Source organism: Engystomops pustulosus, chromosome 7 (genome assembly GCF_040894005.1).
Source record: "Engystomops pustulosus chromosome 7, aEngPut4.maternal, whole genome shotgun sequence".
In the NCBI taxonomy this organism is placed as follows: Eukaryota; Metazoa; Chordata; class Amphibia; order Anura; family Leptodactylidae; genus Engystomops; species Engystomops pustulosus.
Window position 1 is genome coordinate 14,833,822 of NC_092417.1, and position 20,444 is coordinate 14,854,265.

Here is a 20,444-nt window from a genome sequence, read left to right on the forward strand (position 1 = left end):
TGAGGCCAACACAAAGCTGAGATAAGGAAAATGTTATTTAGTGACTAATTTGGGAAGTAAGACTCTCCGTTTGAAAAACTGAACATTTAGAATTTTGGAAATAGCTATTTATTCTAAATTTTTGGCAAATTCATTATTTTTTCATAGTAAATTCAAAGTATATCAACCAAAATTTCCCATTAATTTGAAGTACAACATGTCACGAAAATACTGTTTTATCACCTATTGGGTAAGTTAAAGTGTTCCAAAGATTTTACTGGATAAAGTGATAAATGGCAGTTTGGAAAAATAGGGCTTAGTCATAACGGCACAGATGAGCCAGGTCACTAAGGGGTTAACATACACAGTCTAATATGCATAAGTATGATACAGTGCATTTTAAGTAACTAGTTTTTTAGTGGTTAAGGCTCAGGGTAATTAGTGGCTTCACAACCAGACACACTGGCTCAATGGTGTAACTTGGGGAGATGCAGAGGGTGCGGTCACAAGAGGCCCAAGGGGCCTGAATGGTCATCAACACAGTTAGAGACTCTTAGACTGGTAAATTATTACACGTATCTATATGCTAAATGATTAACTTTTCGGTTTATTTATTTCATGTTTTTCTAACCTTGTGGTAAATTTTAACTTCATGGATTTTTTGTTGTTAGTTTTTCCTCCTCTACCTTAGAAGGATATGTCCGGCTGTGGAGGGGGTTAGATTAGGGGAAAGTGTTCTATATGTTTCTCACTTTCCCATCATTCTGCCTCAGATCTATGTCCTAGGTCATTCTTACATCATGTTGTCATCAGCATAAAAATACATTTCTAACATGTGAATCGGTATTAAAAATGTAAATTAAAAGAAATTCATTCTGACGGTCACTTTGGAGAAGACTTCATCTGTCGGAGCTGATGTTCTGATAGATGTCGGTTGGAGGGGCGGACGCTCCTTGTGGAGTCTTGATCGGTCGCTTACTCTTGGGTTTTACTTCAGCGTAGACAAGTGTCTAATACAAACATTACAAAAAATGATAAGACAAGGGAGTCGGGTAAAAAAAATGACCTTCTAATGTAATTATTTCCTAAGGACAACATTTTGTAGCTTTACTGCTGCCATTTTCTCTTCCGACCTTCCAAAAGTCAAAATTTTTCTGCTGTGGGCCTGATTTTTTGATCTAATGACACTATTTTCTTATGGAATTGGCTTTTACAGTAAAAACAGAAGGGGAACCTTACATACAACCTATTAACGTTGGGTAACTTTCAGCTGATTAGGAGACTGAGCGCATGCGTACTAGGTCTTTAACATTATCGAACGCCATATTGGAATAGGGCATATACCCCATAGGTTGACATACAGACTGAGCGTTTGCGTACTAGGTATTTTGAGTTATCCAAACCCATATTAGAATAGCCCCTAGGCTTATAAATTAACCCGTACTCAAGTGAATACTGTTCCCACAATGCATAAGGCTCCCTGGTAGTCTGGGGGTAGAGTCGACATAGTCAATCCTCCTTGATTACTTGGGATACCCAACGACCGTGTATGTAAGGTATATATAGGTTTATAACAAAACAACAGATAAAAACACTATCCTACAATTTGACAATTGTCCTCCACGTTTTATGGTTAATTCCTTACCCTTTAGTCAATTTTACAGGATTAAAAGAATCTCTGGTGATGAAACAACCACTCTAATACTTACAGATGCATCGTCTTCTGGCAGCTGATCTAAAAAATAAGAAGAAAAAAAACAATCATGAAAACATTTACTGGTATAAATATACATCATGGAGTCAGCTGGAACATGAATCTTACTGTATGTTCCCATATATGTATCCACTGTACAACGAGAAGATGTGGAACAACTTAATGACCATCACCTGTTCCCGTGAGTAAACTGGGTCCCCAAGATTTCGGTGATAGTGTATTATTGTACAGTATCTACAAAATAATCTTCCCATAACCACAGAACAGTCTCATCCCAGGATGTCTTTTTATATGGACCTTCTGGGACAATTTACGGGAACCTCAAGGGATCTTGTAAAAAATGTTACAAAAATCTTACTTTGTCGTCTATTGGCCATGTTGAGGACGGTATATGTCACCTGATCTTCAGGACAGTAATCACTGTCAGCAGCTGGGAAAGGAACACATTATAACCTTACTTCTTTGTGTAGTAAAAAATTCTCCAATCAGAAATGAACAAAGTTAATTTTGCATTTTTTACAAAAAAGTTTTTAACATAAGGGAAGAACACACCAGTCAAGGTTTGGGTTAGGCTCAATTTGGTCTTTAGCCAACATGAAGGTTCTGGTCGGATACCGAACCCAAATGCTGCCCCCCACGAATAGCACTTGGTGCTGTCATCAATTTTTAAATGTACTGTAATTTCTCCAAAGCGTTCTGCTCTCCGTTGGTCTCTTGTTCGGCCGATTGCTGTTGTCTCAGCTGTTGCACCCTCCAGAAGGACATTTACACAAACCACAAATACACTACCTAAAAAGTAGTCTAAAAATCAAAGTCTACGGACCTAAACTTGGTGTAATGACCAACACAGATTTTTTTTTTTAATTACGAAACTTGTGGAACTATTACCTGTCATTGGTTGAGAGATATTGTTGGATGGTCGTCGTTGAAAGTGAAAGTACAAGAAAATACAGATGATGATGAGGAGTAATATGAGACCCAAACTTACAGATAAAATGACCATTAGAGAAGAGTCACTTGTCCCTTTAGGAAAAAAAACATTTCATCATTACATTTTATTAGAATTATTTAACCAACTAGGACACAATAATAGACACTTGTCACCTTGTATATGAAGATCCTGACTCTTCTTCCTCACTCTGGTGTCGGATGTTTGTATCTCACATGTATAATTCCCAGAATTTACATCCTGAATGAACTGAACTTCATATTTATTAGAAGAGCTGAATCCCTGAACATTTCCCCCATCTCTGTAGAAGGAATACTGCAGTGATGTCATATTTTCTCTGTGTTTGGTGAGATTGATGTCACACGTTAGGGTCATTATATCCCCATCGCGGATCAACTCTGAAGATATTTTTAACACTGGAGTAGTGAACAACTCTAGAAAAGTAAAGAATAATATTTTAAAAATCTAGAAAATATTCCAGGGCTATAATGTGATAACGACAGAAAAATAAGCAGTTGCATCGGAGTTTGAAGAAATAAGATAAGAACCTTAACCCATCCAATAAACACACATGGGAGGCAGCTGTAAAGGAAGATGTGAATGTCCTTGCTCTCCATTTATGTCTATAGATGTTTTAAATGTAGCCTAAGTTATCTAACAAGATACATGCGGGTCCTAGATACTATAAAGTTTCTTTTGTTGTGTCGCTTGTAAATTATTTTTTATCCGGGGTCAGTTACATGTTCTACATCAATAGTGATATTAGTAAATTTTGTTACTGTTTGAAACATGAAATCATTTATACATTATGTGTATTTGTGGTTGTTCTGACACAGACAATAAAAAATATGTCTCATTCGAGAAAAGAGTAAAATAAATAAAGGACTGTCCCAATAATATCTTATTTTTGTTCACTTCAGCCCATTTGAAATTTTTATGGCTTCCGAGTAGGGATGAACGGCTACTACACTGAGCTTTGCAATTCGGTTCCTCGGGACTGACACCTGACTTCACGGGAAGTCCAAACTCAGCCGGACCCAAACTTATGTAGGTCCAGTCCTCCCTACGACCCAGTGCATTGCACTAAATAGTAAATGGTGACACTAGGACAGTGGAGGTGAACCTATGGTACTGGTGCCAGAGGTGGCACTCGGAGCACTTTCTGTGGGCACTCATGCCATTGCCCCAGGACAGAGTTTACATTCAGGACCAAATCCACTGAATCTTCCTGAAGTCCCAAGTGACTGCTCTCCGCACTTTTTTTAAAGCGACACTTCATTGACTGTTTGGAACTGCACGAAAAATTAAAAGGTTTTGACAGAAGATCTTTGGAGGTCATCCTGTTGGACCCACCATTCTTCCTGTACAGGGAGACTCTGGAGAGAAGCTACAATGATGGTCTGAATTTGCCAACTGTATTGGTGGCCTCCGGTCGGCCAATGAAAAGATTAAAAGAACAGGTAACAATGAGTTACTTCTTAAAATGTCATGTTGGCACTTCACAGTAAATAAGTGGATTTTGCATGTTGTTTGGGCACTCGGTCTCTAAAAGGTTCGCTATCACTGCACTAGGACATACACTTTGTCCATCAGAAATGAATACAGCTCTGTAAACATAAAAATTAACCCCTTAAGGACGCAGGGTTTTTCCGCTCATTTCTCGCTCTCCAACTTCAAAAATCCATAACTTTTTCATTTTTACGTGTACAGACCTGTGTGAGGGCTTAATTTGTGTGTAACAAATTTTACTTTCCCGTTATGTTATTTATTTTAACATGCCGTGTACTGCGAAGCTGCAAAAAAATTCCAAATGTGGAAAAATTGAAAAAAAAACGCACGTGCGTCACGTTCTTGTGGGCTCAGTTTTTACAACTTTCACTCTTCGCTCCAAAAAGCACACCTACTTTATTCTTTGGTTTGGTGCGATCGTGGTGATACCAAATTTATATAGGTTTATTGTGTTTTAATACATTTTCAAAAATTAAACGAATGTGTACAAAAAAGAAAAATTTTTTTTTGCCATCTTCTGACGCTAATAACTTTTTCATACTTTGGCGCACGGAAATGTGTGAGGTGTCATGTTTGCAAAATGAGCCGAAGTTTTCATTGCTACCATTTTGAGGTCTGTGCGACATTCTGATCATTTTTTATTTCATTTTTTATGTGATGTAAAAAGGTGTAAAAGTCGCATTTCGGACATTTGGGCGCCATTTCCCGCCTCGGAGGTCACCGCCGCCCATAACCGTTTTTATATTTTGATAGATAGGGCATTTTGGGACGCGGCGATACCTAATATGTTTGTGATTTTTACTGTTTATTATGTTTTATATCAGTTCTAGGGAAAGGGGGGTGATTTGAATTTTCAATATTTTATTAATTTTTTTTATTTTTTAAACTTTTTTTTTCCCTTTTTTTCCACTATTTCTTAGACAATCTAGGGTACATTAACCCTAGATGGTCAGATCGCTCCTACCATATACTGCAATACTTCCGTGAAAAGCTCTAGAAATGAATAAAATTGGTAATATGTAAGTAGGCCCCTACTCCTGCGGGCACACTGACGCGCCCCCTTCTCCTGCGGACACACTGACCCGCTCCCTTCTCCTGCGGACACTCTGGCCTCCCCACTGCGGACACAATGACCCCCTCCCTCACCCTGCGGACACACTGACCCCTTCCCTCCGACTGCGGAATACACCGACCCCCTCCCCCTGTATACACACTGACCTCCTTCCCCCCCTGCAGACACACTGACCCCCTCCCTCCCCCTGAGGAATACACTGACCCCTTCCCCTGTATACACACCGACCCCCTCCCCCTGGGGACACAATGACACCCCCTCCAGGAAAGAAAAAATAACTCACGTTTCCTGGTTCCCCTGGAGCACCGCATGCAGCTGCCTTCTGTCTTTGGCCTGAGCCTTCCGTACGCGCCGGCCCTGGAGCCGGCACACAGGATCCGATGATGTCATCATATGCACCGGCTTGAGATCCGTCGCATACAGTGCGAGCGCCGCTTCGTGGGAACCAGGACAGATGAGTTTTAGATTATGCCTCTATGCTGCACTCCCGACCAGCGCAGCATAGAGGCAGAAAAGTAATTGATCCGGAGGGTGATCAATTATGATTTACCTTCTACAGATACAGAAGCGTTATCTCTTAATCCTGCATAATAATAGACATGTCTCCTACATCCATATGTCCCGGCAGTCGTCCTGGTTACATTCTTGATATTATATTCTGCATCTCCCCAGTCTCTAATGACTCTGTTATCTTTATAGAATATTGTTTGTCCTCCGAGGTATCCAGGATAGTGGTGACATCTTATATTTATGTCATCTCCTTCATAGACATATAGAGGGGTCTGCAGGATGAGCCAATTTGTAATACACAATGATATAGGATGAGGAGACATATATGACCTCTTATCAGTCTGTGTGTGATACAACTTGTTACCTTGTCTGTATATCTATGATCTGGTGAGTTACTCACCATCACTTACACCCAGTGTAACAGGGTCACTTATCTCTCCAGATCTGGTCTGACATCGGTAACTTCCACTGTCTGATGTTCTAGCATCTTGTATTGTATAAGATTTCCCATTGTGTACAGGAGAATTGTCCTTGTACCATATATAATCCATCCCCTCTCCTATAGTAGATCCAACACCACAGGTCATTGTCATCTTTTCCTTTGTAAATATCTTCTTGTAGTTGGGGGTGAAGGTCACCACAGGTCTGACGGCGGCTCCTAGAAGACATCATATAATATACAGTGGAATTTTAGACACAATGGGGGAGATTTATCAAAATCATTTGAAAGCAGAATTGTTCTAGTCACTCATGGCAACCAATCACAGCTCAGTTTACATTTTTCAACAGCAGTTATGTCTACTTGTGTACAGTATAAGTTTTTCAGCATTAAAAAATAAGCTGAAAAACACCAATACGAGTGTATAAAAAATTAAACTTAGCATCGATGAGTATGGGAAAGCACAGATATAATAAGAAGGTTCTGATAAGTAAAGAATTGGGATGGTAGGAAGTATGGAGAACACTCCATCCAGACATAAAAGAGTTTTCTTCCTACTTAAAGGCACATAAAGTTTTTTCAAGACTACATATGGTCTCTAGAGTTTGGCATTAAAGGGATTTCAGATGATTCAACTGTTTGCACAGATAAAACTATGATGGAAAACACAACTAGAGGTAATTGTAGAATAGGCCCCTCTGGGTTGGAGATAATTGGACACCAGGACCGGCTGTCTCTACAATTCAAGGAGTTTTTAACTATAGATATAGGTTCTGCAGATTTGGCCCTTGTGTGGGATACGGATAAATCACACTTCAGGGGTATTTATGAAGCAGAAATGATCAAATATAAGCACAACTTAAATAATAAATCAAAAGACCTAGAGATCAAAGTTTAACAGAAGGAGAAGATCTTTAAAAAAAATCCAAATGAAGAGAATAGAAAACACTGGCAACAAATGCAGAATTTGCACAGGGAACTACTTCAAATTTCAGGTTAACAGGAAAATATCTTCCCGAGCTCGTAGATATGCAGTTGAGGCTAATAGACCAGGATATCAAACTGCCTAGATTATCTGATACGGATAGAGAAATGTTAGAAGCATCTATTACCCGACAAACTATAGTAAACAGATGCCCCTGAGAAAAATCCCCCAGATTGGACGGTTTTCCAGCTGAATTCCATGGTAAAATTAAGAATGTAATGGTGGATCAATTGATTAATGTATGGAACAACAGATCCTTCCTCCATCAATGCGAGAGGCTCTCATTGTTGTAATTCCTAATGTCTGATAAGGATATAAAGAGAGTAGACTCTTACTGTCCTATATCTTTAATAAATACAGACAATGAAATCCAAATTTCTGTCCAAGAGGCTAAAATGTTGCATTCGAACCTTAGTCCACCCAGATCAAAATGGGTTTATGCCACGTACATCAAAAAAGGATGAAATTAGGAGTCTGTATATGAATTTGCAGGTTATGCCGTCCAATCCGGGGCAGAGGTCTGTTTTATTGCTGAGTGGCAGTTGCTGTGGAAGACTTTGGCCCAATTATCTGGCATGGGTTAAGTTTTTATATAATGACCCCTCAGCAAGGGTGATGGTGAATGGGAAGACCTCTAGACCCATAGCGTTATCTCGAGGGACATGACAAGCGTTTCCCTTTTCTCCATTGCTCTTCACGCTGGCATTAGAGAGTCCACCAAGTACCTTTGATAGAGGGCTTTTGTCATGGGTAGAGACTGGAAAAGATTTCCCTCTTTGCAGACAATTTATTACTATATCTGGGCAATCATGAATTCATTAATGACTAGAGATGAGTGAGCACTAAAATTCTTGAGTGCTCGTTACTTGAGTCGAACTTTTCCCGATGCTCGAGTGCTCGTTTTTAATAACGAGCCCCATTGAAGTCAATGGGAGACTCGAGCATTTTTCAAGGGGACCAAGGCTCTGCAATAAAATGTGTCATTTTATTGAGAAATAAGGAAGTCAGCCCTGTTTCTTCGTTTTTTTAATTTAATGGAATATTTGTGGAACTTCAAAAAGGAGAATGACCCCTGTTAAACATCTCCAATGTGTTCTTCACACATATTTTTCTTCACATACTATTGTGAAGAACACCGTTCTGCACTAATGTCTTCTGATAAGTTAGCAGATGTATGGAAACATCTGCAATGTGTTCTTCACTGTGTTCTTCACTTAAATGATCCTAATGATCCTTAAATGATCCTGTGCTCACTGTGTTCTTCACTGTTCTTCACTGTGTTTCCTTAAGTGATAGCTCGTTATCGAGCAGGCGGAATACTCGCTCATCTCTATTAATGACACCTTTGCAAATTATCAATAATTATCAAGTTTGGGTATAAACTTAAAAAAAATCTGCATGTAAAACATTTGATCCCTTAAAAGCTAAACCTAAGGATATAGAAGTTATAGAGGGCGGGAAATCTACTAAATATCATTGGATTTATATTTCTACCAAGGTTTCGGATTACATTAAACATAATGTCATTCCTATGATAGAAAAAATTAACAGCGAAGTAAAAGCCTGGAAGGGGATCTCATTGATCAGGGATCATATTATATGCATCACCGGTTTATATGCCAAGAAAAATCTTCAAAATAATGGAAATCTGGTTTGGCGCAGAAAACAGCCAAGAATTATCCCAATTCACAAAAAGATTCAGTTATTCCTTGTATATAGAACATATTATTCTCCTAAAAAACTAGAAAAATGTTACGGCCAAAGAAGCTCTCAATGTAATAGATGCCAGGCCGAGGCACTGATGACCTGCACATATTTTGATCGTGTGTTAAGATTAAAGAATTCTGGGAGTTGATATTTACAAATTATAAAAACAGGGGCCATACAACCTTCAGACATGTACAGTATGTTTGGGCTACTGGAGGGAAGTAATGCTTTGAATAATATTAATTTCGCAGTTAAGAAACTACTTTTCCTAGGTAGATGCTTCATAGTTAAAAATTGGATACGGTATTGAAGGAACCACCTACAGTGGAAATGTGAATTAGAATAATGGATATAACATTGCAGAATGAATAGCTCAATGCTGGCAAGAAGTAGAAGAGCTGGAGAAACAGCTGGATGAGCTGGAGAAACAATTTTTTTTCGGAGGAAGAGACATAACTCTGTCAAGAGACTGTATAAAAGACTGGGGGAGGTGAGGCCAGGAGTAGGGGCAAGTCTCTTTATCGGGAATATGTGAGTAGGGAGATGGAGGGTGGTCGGAGATGAGTGAGGGGTGAGGAGTGGGAGGGGGGTGGGAGGGTTAAAGGTTTGTGGGTTTTTTGTGTTAGTTTTTGGTCGGTGATATTGAGAAAATGGCTTTTGGTATAGTAGGATCAGAGAAAGATAATTTGTCTTTAAATGAGATTAAGTGGAATATACAGAAGAACAGGGGGAAGTAGGGAAGAAGGAAGGAAAGATATGAGAAAGGACTTTAATTAAGAAAGAGATTACGGCTTTGTACAAGTGTAGGGATGTGGCCTCATTTGGATATTGTAGTAAATATTTGTATTATTTTGTAACATATTCCCTATTGTACTCTTAAAATAGAATGTATTTGTAGTGAATTTTCTATTGTCAATTTTATGTAATATTTGTTTAATCTAAGTAAAGCAGGTAAAAAAAGAACATAGAATAAAACATGAACTTGGATCATTTTAGTTCATTTATCAGTATTTAACTTAAATGATGCTAATAATTAATTAATAGCAGGTTCTACATAAACATAAACGAACATTACATCACTATTCTCCATATATAATGTTCTATTATACAGCATAAAGGATAATAGAACAAAGCGGTTACTTACCTTCTTGTATGAGAACCAGCCCTGCAATACAGAATAGAAGAAGAGTCACCAGATATAATAAAGTCCTGGTTGGTGTAGAGCAAAGTTTGGCTCTGTGTCGCACTTTACTAGTTGGGGGTCACCTGAACCCGACCGCAAATTTCTTAAGAAGTAGGGGTCTGGGTTTGGGTTCCGAATTAACCCTCCACCCCCCATCAATAACACCAGTGATCTGCTGTTTAAATGTTTAACTGTTTGAATGCCGCCAGCAAAGCCGCCGGCGTCATCTATATCACTGTGGTTGCGCATCGGTACTAACATGAAAGCCGCGACACCAAACTGGTGCAGACACTTTAAAAATTCCCCCTCCCCACCTAACAAGGGTGGAGTATCCGCACCAGGAACTGCAAATAAATCTCGGCTTGTTTTCAGGCGCACATTGGGGCAGATTTACTTACCCGGCCCATTCGCGATCCAGCAGCGCGTTCTCTGCGCTGGATTCGGGTCCGGCCGGGATTTATGATGGTAGTTCCTCCGCCGTCCTCCAGGTGGCGCTGCTGCGCTGAAGTCCACTGGAATGCCTCGAAATACACCGGCCTATCCTGGATGAAGGTGAGTGAAATTTTCGCAACACAATTTTTTTTTAAATGCAGCGGTTTTTCCGAATCAGTCGGGTTTTCGCTCGGCCACGCCCCCCGATTTCCATCGTGCGCATGCCGGCACCGATGTGCCAGAATCCGATCGCGTGCGCCAAAATCCCGGGCAATTCAGGTACAATCGGCGCAAATTGGAAAATATTCGGGTAACACGTGGGGAAAACGCGAATCGGGCCCTTAGTAAATGACCCCCATTGTGTTGCTGCTGATGACTTAATCAAAGTGTGCGTCCACCGGCAGATTGCAGCTAGAGAAGAAATAGAAGAAAGAAGAGGAGCCGTCTGGAACCGCGCCGAGGATCGGGAGCCGTGGCGAGCATAAGGGTGAGTAAGTTTTTGGGGTTTTTTTGCACTTGGCAGGGGCCTGCCGGTTTACTTCAGGGGGGCTGGCTGTATACTACTTGGGGATAGCTGTATACTACTTGGGGCCGGCTGTATACTACATGGGGCTGGCTGTATACTACATGGGGGCTGGCTGTATACTACATGGGGCAGGCTGTATACTACATGGGGCAGGCTGTATACTACATGGGGACTGGCTGTATACTACTTGGGGCTGGCTGTATACTACATGGGGCTGGCTGTATACTACATGGGGCAGGCTGTATACTACATGGGGGCTGGCTGTATACTATATGGGGCAGGCTGTATACTACATGGGGCAGGCTGTATACTACATGGGGGCTGGCTGTATACTACATGGGGACTGGCTGTATACTACTTGGGGCTGGCTGTATACTACATGGGGCTGGCTGTATACTACATGGTGCTGGCTGTATACTACATGTGGCTGGCTGTATACTACTTGGGGCTGGCTGTATACTTCAGGGGGCTGGCTGGCTGTATACTACTTGGGGCTGGCTGTATACTACAGGGGGATAGCTGGCTTTATACTACAGGGTGCTGGCTGGCTGTATACTACACCCTCGACTTGTACTCAAGTCAATAGGTTTTCCCAGTTTTTGGTGGTAAAATTAGGGGTCTCGGCTTACACTCGAGTATATACAGTAATAGTTAGAGAAGTGTAGATAGTAATTCTGATATATGATACATGTAGCTGACCCTGTGGTGACTCCGTATGATGGGGACTTGGTGTGAAGCTCAGTAACTAGTAGTATTAGCTTGTTTCTATATGTTACTATATAACCCTCCTGGTATATAGAGATAGAAGGACATGGAGATGATTGTACTTACAGAGTAATAACACGGACGTCTCTCCAGACATGATGCTGGAGATGGAGGAGATGCTGCTGCGGAGATGAAAAAGAGAAGTGGATTATTAGTCAGAATGATCTTCTGTATAACAAGAAGGAAGGAAGTAGAAGTGTGAGATAGTTAATATTAATACATTGTAAAGTTGTGATATAAATATCCCTGTAGCCGTAGAGTCAGTGAGGAGGAAGCTTCCGAGTCCAAGGGACATAACAGGAATATGTTACAGACCCCCGGGTGTAGATAAGTGGTATGAGCCTGGATTATTATATTAGAGGATATAATCTTTTCATCTGTACCAGAAAGAAAAGGATACAACTGGAAAAGCCCTTTTTTTAACAGTTCCAGACATAGTCATATGAATATCTGATGTAAAGATGCAATAAAATATTAGTTTTTTAGATAAAACATACACATTTTAACATACATATATTGAAAGAACGCACAAATGACCATTTTGATTGTTTTAATCCACTTAATTCACTTACCAGTCTTGATATGGCTACAAAGCACATTGCATGCACAGTAGAGATGAGCGAACACACTCGTCCGAGCTTGATGCTCGTTCGAGCATTAGCGTACTCGTAACTGCTCGTTGCTCGGACAAATACTTTGCCAGCTCGAGAAAATGGCATCTCCCGCCGTTTAGATTTTTGGCGGCCAGAAACAGAGCCAATCACAAGCCAGGAGACTCTGCACTCCACCCAGCATGACGTGGTACCCTTACACGTCGATAGCAGTGGTTGGCTGGCCAGATCAGGTGACCCTGGGATAGACTAGCCCCTGCCCGCGCTGCTCGGATCATTCTCTGTCTGGATGCCGTTAGGGAGAGAGCTGCTGCTTTTTTTTTCAAAAGTGAAAGTAAAAGTCACAGCACAAAATCCTTTTGTGTGCTGTCAGTGGTGCAAATGCAATTTCATCTAGCTTAGTCTGCCTGCTACTGTTTAGCAAGCTAGTCTCCAGAAATCCCAATCCACATTCTCTCTGCCAGTGAAGCATACTGTATGTCAGGTGTGGCATAATCTAATATGGTTTTTTGTTCACATTAGTACCAGGACATTCAGCAATCCGCATTTCAGTTTGCTTTCTGATTTCTTCTGCGTGTTTAGTTCATAAAGAAATAAAAAAAAAACCAAAAAAAAGTTATGAAAACGAAAAAACAAACAAAAAAAAAATAATAAATTTTCTCTTTTAATTTTTTTTTAGGTGGGAAATCTCCGTTTTAGCAATAAAATTTTGTCTACTGTAGTTGAATGGTTGTGCCTGCTACTGTTTAGCAAGTTAGTCTCCAGAAATACTAATCCACATTCTTTCTGCCGTACTGAAGCGTACTGAACATCACGTGTGGCGTAATCTAATGCGTTATTTTGTTCCCATTAGTACCGGGACATTCAGCAATCCACATTTCAGTTTGCTTTCTGATTTCTTCTGCGTGTTTCTTTCATAAAGAAAAAAAAAAAAAAAGTTATAAAACGAAAAAACTAAAGAAAAAAAAAATTCTTTGAATTTATTTTTGGGGTGGGAAATCTCCGTGTGGCGTAATCTAATACGGTCTTTTGTTCACATCAATACCGGGACATTTTAAAAAAATTGTCTGTGTTGGTTAGAAACTAGCCATAGCAATCATCTTCTGAGGTTGCTGTCTGATTTCTTCTGCACGTTTTGTTCTTCAATAAATCCAAAAAAAAACAAACATAAAAAAGGGCTAAGGGTAGAGGACGATGGCGTGGGCATCCAATTACTGCAAGGGTCAGAGGCCGTGGTCCTGGGCGGGGTGAGACACTACGCCACAGAGCTACACTCCCTAGCTTCATGTCTCAACTTACTGGGACTTGTGGTGGAGAACTGTTGAGGCCACAACAGTGCGAACAGGTGATGTCATGGATTGCGGACAATGCTTCAAGTAATTTGTCCACCAGTCAGTCTTCCATGCAGTCTACCCATGTTACCCAAGTGAGCACTCCTCCAGCTCCTCCACCTCAACCTCCTTCCCCCCAGTCTGCCTCCTCCCAGGAAAATTTGGAATTTGATCCACCACTACTAGCTTCTACTATTAGTAGTACTACTTTTACCACCACTACTAGTGGAATTTCCATCCAACACTACTAGCTTAACCACCACCAGTATGCGCAGGCTTATGAGTGCTAAACACCCCACTCAATGGAACCAAGGCCGTTCACCTCCGGCCGGGCCCACCACTGCTCCTTCGTCTGAGTCATTTGTTGCCCATGCTAGTCAGCCTCCTGCCCAGGACCCCGGCACAAACACCTCCCGCTCGAAAACCACACCTTCGCCTCCACGATCCTCCACAGCATCCACCAATGTCTCCATGTGCAGCGTTCAGCTGTCTATACCCCAGAAGCTGGAGCGCAAGAGGAAATACAGTTCCACCCACCCACACGCCCAAGCCCTCAACGTCCACATCTCCAAATTACTGAGCCTGGAGATGCTGCCCTATAAGCTGGTAGAGACCGAGGCCTTTTGCAACCTCATGGTGGTGTCCGCCCCTCGGTATTAGGTCCCCAGCTGCCACTACTTTTCCCGATGTGCTGTCCCAGCCCTGCACCAGCAGGTGTCTGACAACATCATCCAAGCCCTGACCACTATATATCTCTGACGGCACATTGGGTTAACTTGGTGGAGGCTGGGACCGAGTCTGACCCTGGGGCTGCACATATACTGCCGACGTCGAGGGTTGCGGGGCCTACCTCAGTCACGGTGTCTCAGGCCTACTATGACTCCTCCTCCTCCCACCGCTCCTCTACCTCTCTCTCCAAATTACCATCCATGGGCATGGCGCCATCAGACGGTAGCTCTAGGCGGTGCTCAAACTGCTGAGCCTAGGAGATAAAAGGCACACCGCCCAAGAGCTATTGCAGGGCATCACATCGCAGACCAATCTGTGTCTGACACCGATGAACCTGAAGCCAGGCATGGTTGTGTGTGACAACGGCCGTAACCTGGTGGCGGCTCTGCAACTCGGCAGGAACACAATGGGGGTCATTTACAACGCGTTTTCCCGACGTGTTACCCGAATATTTCCGATTTGCGCCGATTTCCCCTGTATTGCCCCGGGATTTTGGCGCACACGATCGGATTGTGGCGCATCGGGGTCGACATGCACGCAATGGAAATCGGGGGGCGTGGCCGAGCGAAAACCCGACGGATTTGGAAAAAGCACGCATTTAAAACAATAAAAGTGTTGCTTGGGACGCGCTTATCTTCACTTGGTCCAGCTCGGTGAATTCAAGCGCGTTCAGATGCTTTTCAGCGCAGCAGCGCCACCTGGTGGACGGCAGAGGAACTACCTTGATGAATCCCGGCCGGACCCGAATCCACCGCATAGAACGCGCCGCTGGATCACGAACGGACCGGGTAAGTAAATCTGCCCCATTAAATTACCCAATGGGTTTTAAAACTGTTTTTTCAAGTTAGTGGGAAATTTTGGTTGATATACTTTGAATTTACTATGAAAAATAGATGAATTTTCCAAAAATTTTGAAAAAATTAGCTATTTCATAAATTCTAAATGTTTTGTTTTTCAAACTGAGAGTCTTACTTCCCAAATTAGTTACTAATTAAATTTTCCCATGTCTAAGCTTTGTGTTGGCCTCATTTTACAAGTGTCCTTTTATTTTATCATAGCGCTACAAAGATTCCAATTTGAACAGCATTTTCTCACATTTTTAAGAAAATGTAAGAATTAATTATTTTAGGGACCATTATATTTCTATAGGAGTTTTTGAAGCTGTATTTATAGAATCCCACCACGTATCACCCCATTCTAATAATGTTACCCCTCAAACTGTTCAAAACAGCAGGTAGCAAACTTGTTAACCATTTAGGTATTTCACAGAAATTAAAACAAAATGAAGGTTTTATTTGAAATTTTCTAATTATGTTATTAATACGTTCATTTAGCCCCAAAATTTGGCAACTCAAGCTGATTAAAAGTAGAAAATGCATTCACAAATATATTGTGCATTTTCATGTGCGTACAAGGACCCCCCATATATGGATGTAACCCCCTGTCTGGACACACATTGGCTGCAGAAGGGAAGGAGCTGTTGAGCTTTTGTAGGGCAGATTTTTATTTTAGCTTTCAGGTACTAGGACATGATTACAGAGCCTCTGAGGTACAAAAAACCTATAACCCCCAACTCAATTTTGCAAACTTTTTATCATGGTGTATAGGGGGCATTTTAACCCCTTCATACCAATGGACTTTTACATTTTATGTTTCTATTTTTTGGTCCCCACCTGCAAAAATCCATAACTTTTTTTTATCTTTCCGTGGACAGATCTGAATAAGGGCTTATTTTCTGCGTAACAAATTGTACTTTCTAGTAACAGTATTTTATATTCCATGCCGTGTACTGGTTAGTGCAAGAAAATTCCAAATGCTGTGAAATTGAAAAGAAAACGCATTTGTGTATTATCTCTTGTTTTTTCATCTTTCACTGTGCGCTCCAAATGACTCGTCTAACTTATTCTCTGGGCCGGTACGATCACAGGGAAACCAAATATATAAAGGTTTTATTATGTTTTAATAGATTTACATTACTTTATCATACTTTAGAGTATGGAGCTGTGTAAGATAGCATTTTTTGCGGAGCATGATGACGTTTTTAATGCTACCAATTTAGGGACTGTGCGACCTTTTGATCACTTTTTTTAAAAAGATTTAGGTGTTGTCCTAAATAGCTAAAAAGTGGCGATTCTGAAATTTTGGCATGTTTTTTTGTAACAGTGTTTACCGCAGGGAATAAACGTGTTTAGAATTTTATGGCCTGTGTATTTTGGGACGCAGTGATATCTAATGTGTTGTGATTTTTTTTTACCCTATTTCTGTTGTATATAGAGATGAGGGAGCACTAAAATGCTAGGGGTGCTCGTTATTCGATATGAGCTTTTCCCGATGCTCGAGTGCTCGTATCGAATAACGAACCCCATTAAAGTCAATGGGAGACTCGAGCATTTTTTTAGTAAAAGAGAACATTAACACATTAAACATTAAAATATTCCAGATGTCTCCTGATGTTTTGCTTGTAAGAACACATTGAAATAACACTATTCTTCACTTTGCAGGTGTGCGCGCGTGTCTCCCGCTAGGTTCGGAGATGTTCGGAACATCTGGAATGTGAAGAATATTGTTCTTTCAATGTGTTCTGCACTTAAATGGTCCTGTATTCACTGTTTTTAATGTTTCGGTAGGTTCGGAGATACGCGCGCACATCTGCAAAGTGAAGAATATAATTAAAACATTAAAAACAGTGAACACAGGACCATTTAAGTGCAGAACACATTGAAAGAACAATATTCTTCACATTCCAGATGTTCCGAACTTAGCGGGAGACCCGCGCAAACACCTGGAAAGTGAAGAATAGTGTTATTTCAATGTGTTCTTACAAGCAAAACATCAGGAAACATTTGGAATATTTTATTATGTAATAAAAATACTGTTCTTCACTTAATTTAATGCTCGATCTCGAGCCGGCGAGATACTCGTCCAAGTAACGAGCTGGACCGAGTATGCTAATACTCGACCGAGCACTATACTCGGATGAGTATACTCGCTCATCTCTAATTGTATATTGTTTCATCTGTATTGGGGGCTTTTGGTGAATTGTTATTAATTTTATTACTTAATTTTAATATTTTGTGTGTTTTTTTTCCCTTTTTTTTATTAATATTGTAATGTAACATGAACAAGTGATCATCTCATCACATGTTGATACTAATGCAGTGCAATAACCATGTATTTTAGTGCATTAGAAGTGTCAATTAGGCAACCACTTTCATAGGCTGATAAGCAGACTCCTTGGTCCAGCCAGGGGCTGGATCGAGCAGGGAATGGATAGTACAGATCCAGGGACCTTCATTAGGTACCCGGCTGTCTGGAAAGACGATGTTATCCACAATCTCATTGTAAAGTGCTGGTAGGATGAGGAAGAAAGCCCGCTTCCTTACTCGGGATGTAGATCCAGTGGTCAGTGCTGTGACATTGGGATCTAATGCGTTAACACTCGGATCAGTTGTCATTCTGATCCGGACTGTTAGAGCAGCTGGAATTGCAAGTCAAGTTTTTGTTATTGTCTAATTTCACCTTGTATATGGTAGGAAAATATAAGTGGTGAATAAAATATAACTTTTAATGTATATGGGACTGTTAGAGCAGGGTCTCTGCTCTTCCCATGCAAAACTTAGGCTAGGCCAACCAAGAAACCTAACCGCCTATCCTACGACCCCTTAGTGACCGATGTAAAAACCCATATGGGTGATCACCAAGGGGTAAATACATGTGTCATAAAGTGTAGAAAATATCTAGATTTCTCTCTATATGTTTCATTTTTATACAAACCAAATCATCAAAAATCTAAAAATGAAATCAGTGAAATGTCAAACAAAGTTTCCCCAGGATACAAACCTGGACAGTACAGTTGATATTCCGCACTTACAGATACAGATATGTAAATTCTTACTTGCACCCGGTAAGTACAGATTAATAATTTCTGAGTTTGCTATATTTTCTATGTTATATTTTGTATTTTAAATGAAGAAATCTTGAAAATCTTGTAGATTTTTACATTGTTCATTGAGCTTCTTAATAAGCTTATATACAAAAATCATATGCAAAAATGATTTATCTGGTACACACCAGCTCAAGAGAAGTGGTTAGTGATGCAAAATCTGTCATCTTGGGTCGGGCTACCTGTGACAATATTCAACCAACTGTACATTATTTTTTCTTTATTGTGTCTTGTCAATTTGATTTCTGACTGAGTTATGAGGCTCAATTTGGTAGAACAAATGCTAATTACGTATCCAACTGGCAGGAAGGCTAGTTGGAGACAACACCCCAGGAGATTCCTTGATGACGAAAGATTAGGAGGAAGTTTCTCTACCCTAAGTGAAAAATTCACACCTCTGGGGACAAAGAGATCAAAAGAATTGCAGACTGTGTTACTTTCCCTATGAGAAACACAAAGGAATATCATGGCTGTCCATAACTGGGGCATAATACGGAATTACAGGGGGCAGTTATAGGATCTAGATACCCTCATGGCCCGAGTATCAAAAGCCTAGCTGCAGCTCATGTCTATATCTACCCCCATAAAGATTGTGAGCCCTCACCTCATGTCTCCATCAACCCCCTATATAGATTGTTAGCCCTCACCTTGTGTCTCTACCTCCTATATAGATTGTGAGCCCTCACCTCATGTCTCCAGCTACCCCCATATAGATTGTGAGCCCTCACCTCGTGTCTCCAGCTAACCCCATATAGATTGTGAGCCCTCACCTCATGTCTCCAGCTACCCCCATATAGATTGTGAGCCCTCACCTCATGTCACCATCAACCCCCCATATAGATTTTAAGCCCTCACCTCGTGTCTCTATCTACCTCCAATATAGATAATAACTGCTGAACTATTTGTCTTCCATCATATAAAATGGATGAAGTCCATGGAAGAGGCCGCTGCTCCATATATAACATAATGGACAAATGAGTAATAAGATGCAGCATTGTCCTCCATCCTTGTTCCTATAACTGAGGATGTTCTACAGATTATATACCTGGAGCCACTGCCTGCTGTGTTATATACGTTTGTCCTTTTATTTTATTATAGTGCTACAAACATCCCAATTTGAAGAGCATTTTCCGACTATGTTATACCGGCTATGTTACATGTTACTGCTGTGCCGCATATTCTTATTTTTCTATCCCAGAACCAAATAATGATAATATAAATGAAAGATAATGGCATATCAAAGGATACGATCTCACCTTCTGGACTCACAATTCCTCTATCATTCATTGTATCTCATGATGTTCCATTATGAGACGACAAAGAATTTATTGTCAATAAAATGTTTGATTCTCATAATTCTATAATGTTGTTTCACAAAAGTAATATCCTATATAAATCTATGTGTGGTTGTACTTGTTATGTTAGCATGTTACAGAATTGTATGGAATTATTATTACATATTAGTGTCCTGTTAATGTGTAGCATAAAGAAAATAATAATCCATCTCCCTCCTCGCTTCTCATCTGCCAATCTCTCCACTGGTTACACATTGTACAACCAATTCAGTTTAAAATATTAATTGTCACTTACAAAGCCGCCCGCAACCTGTCCCCTCCATATATTATATCAAAAAGTGAAAGCACATTAAGAAAAAATATAAAAACTATTAAGAAAAAATATTGTTGAGGAAATCAGCCTATACCATCCCACACGTAATCTCGGATCCTCACAGGGCCATCATCTTTACTCTGTTACCATCCGCTCTTCTCTTTATCCAGGACTTCTGCCATTGCCCATACTATGTAACTCTCTAAAAAGACTGTCAGACTGTCCCAAAGCTTCCAAACTTTCAAATGTAATCTGAAAACCTACATTTCAAGATCGCCTCCAACACGCATTAACCGCACTGCTCTACTCCATTACCTTGCGTCTCCCTCTACCCTCCTATATAGATTGTGAGCCCTGACGGGCAGGATTTTACTTCCCCTTGTGCTAGATCTCTGTAGTTTTTGTAGTTGCATTTGTTTTTGTCCTAATGTAATTTATGTGAATTTCTTACT

At 40.6% G+C, this 20,444-nt stretch overlaps 1 long non-coding RNA gene across 1 annotated transcript; it reads right to left on the reverse strand.

The window, feature by feature from the left end:
- Positions 1–6,140: 6,140 nt before the first annotated feature.
- LOC140068667 (uncharacterized) lies at positions 6,141–11,895 on the reverse strand. Its single transcript, XR_011848517.1, has 3 exons — positions 11,837–11,895; positions 10,009–10,029; positions 6,141–6,391 (listed from the first exon to the last, which is right to left on the reverse strand). It is a non-coding gene; the product is annotated as an uncharacterized lncRNA (long non-coding RNA).
- Between the last annotated feature and the right edge of the window lie 8,549 nt (positions 11,896–20,444).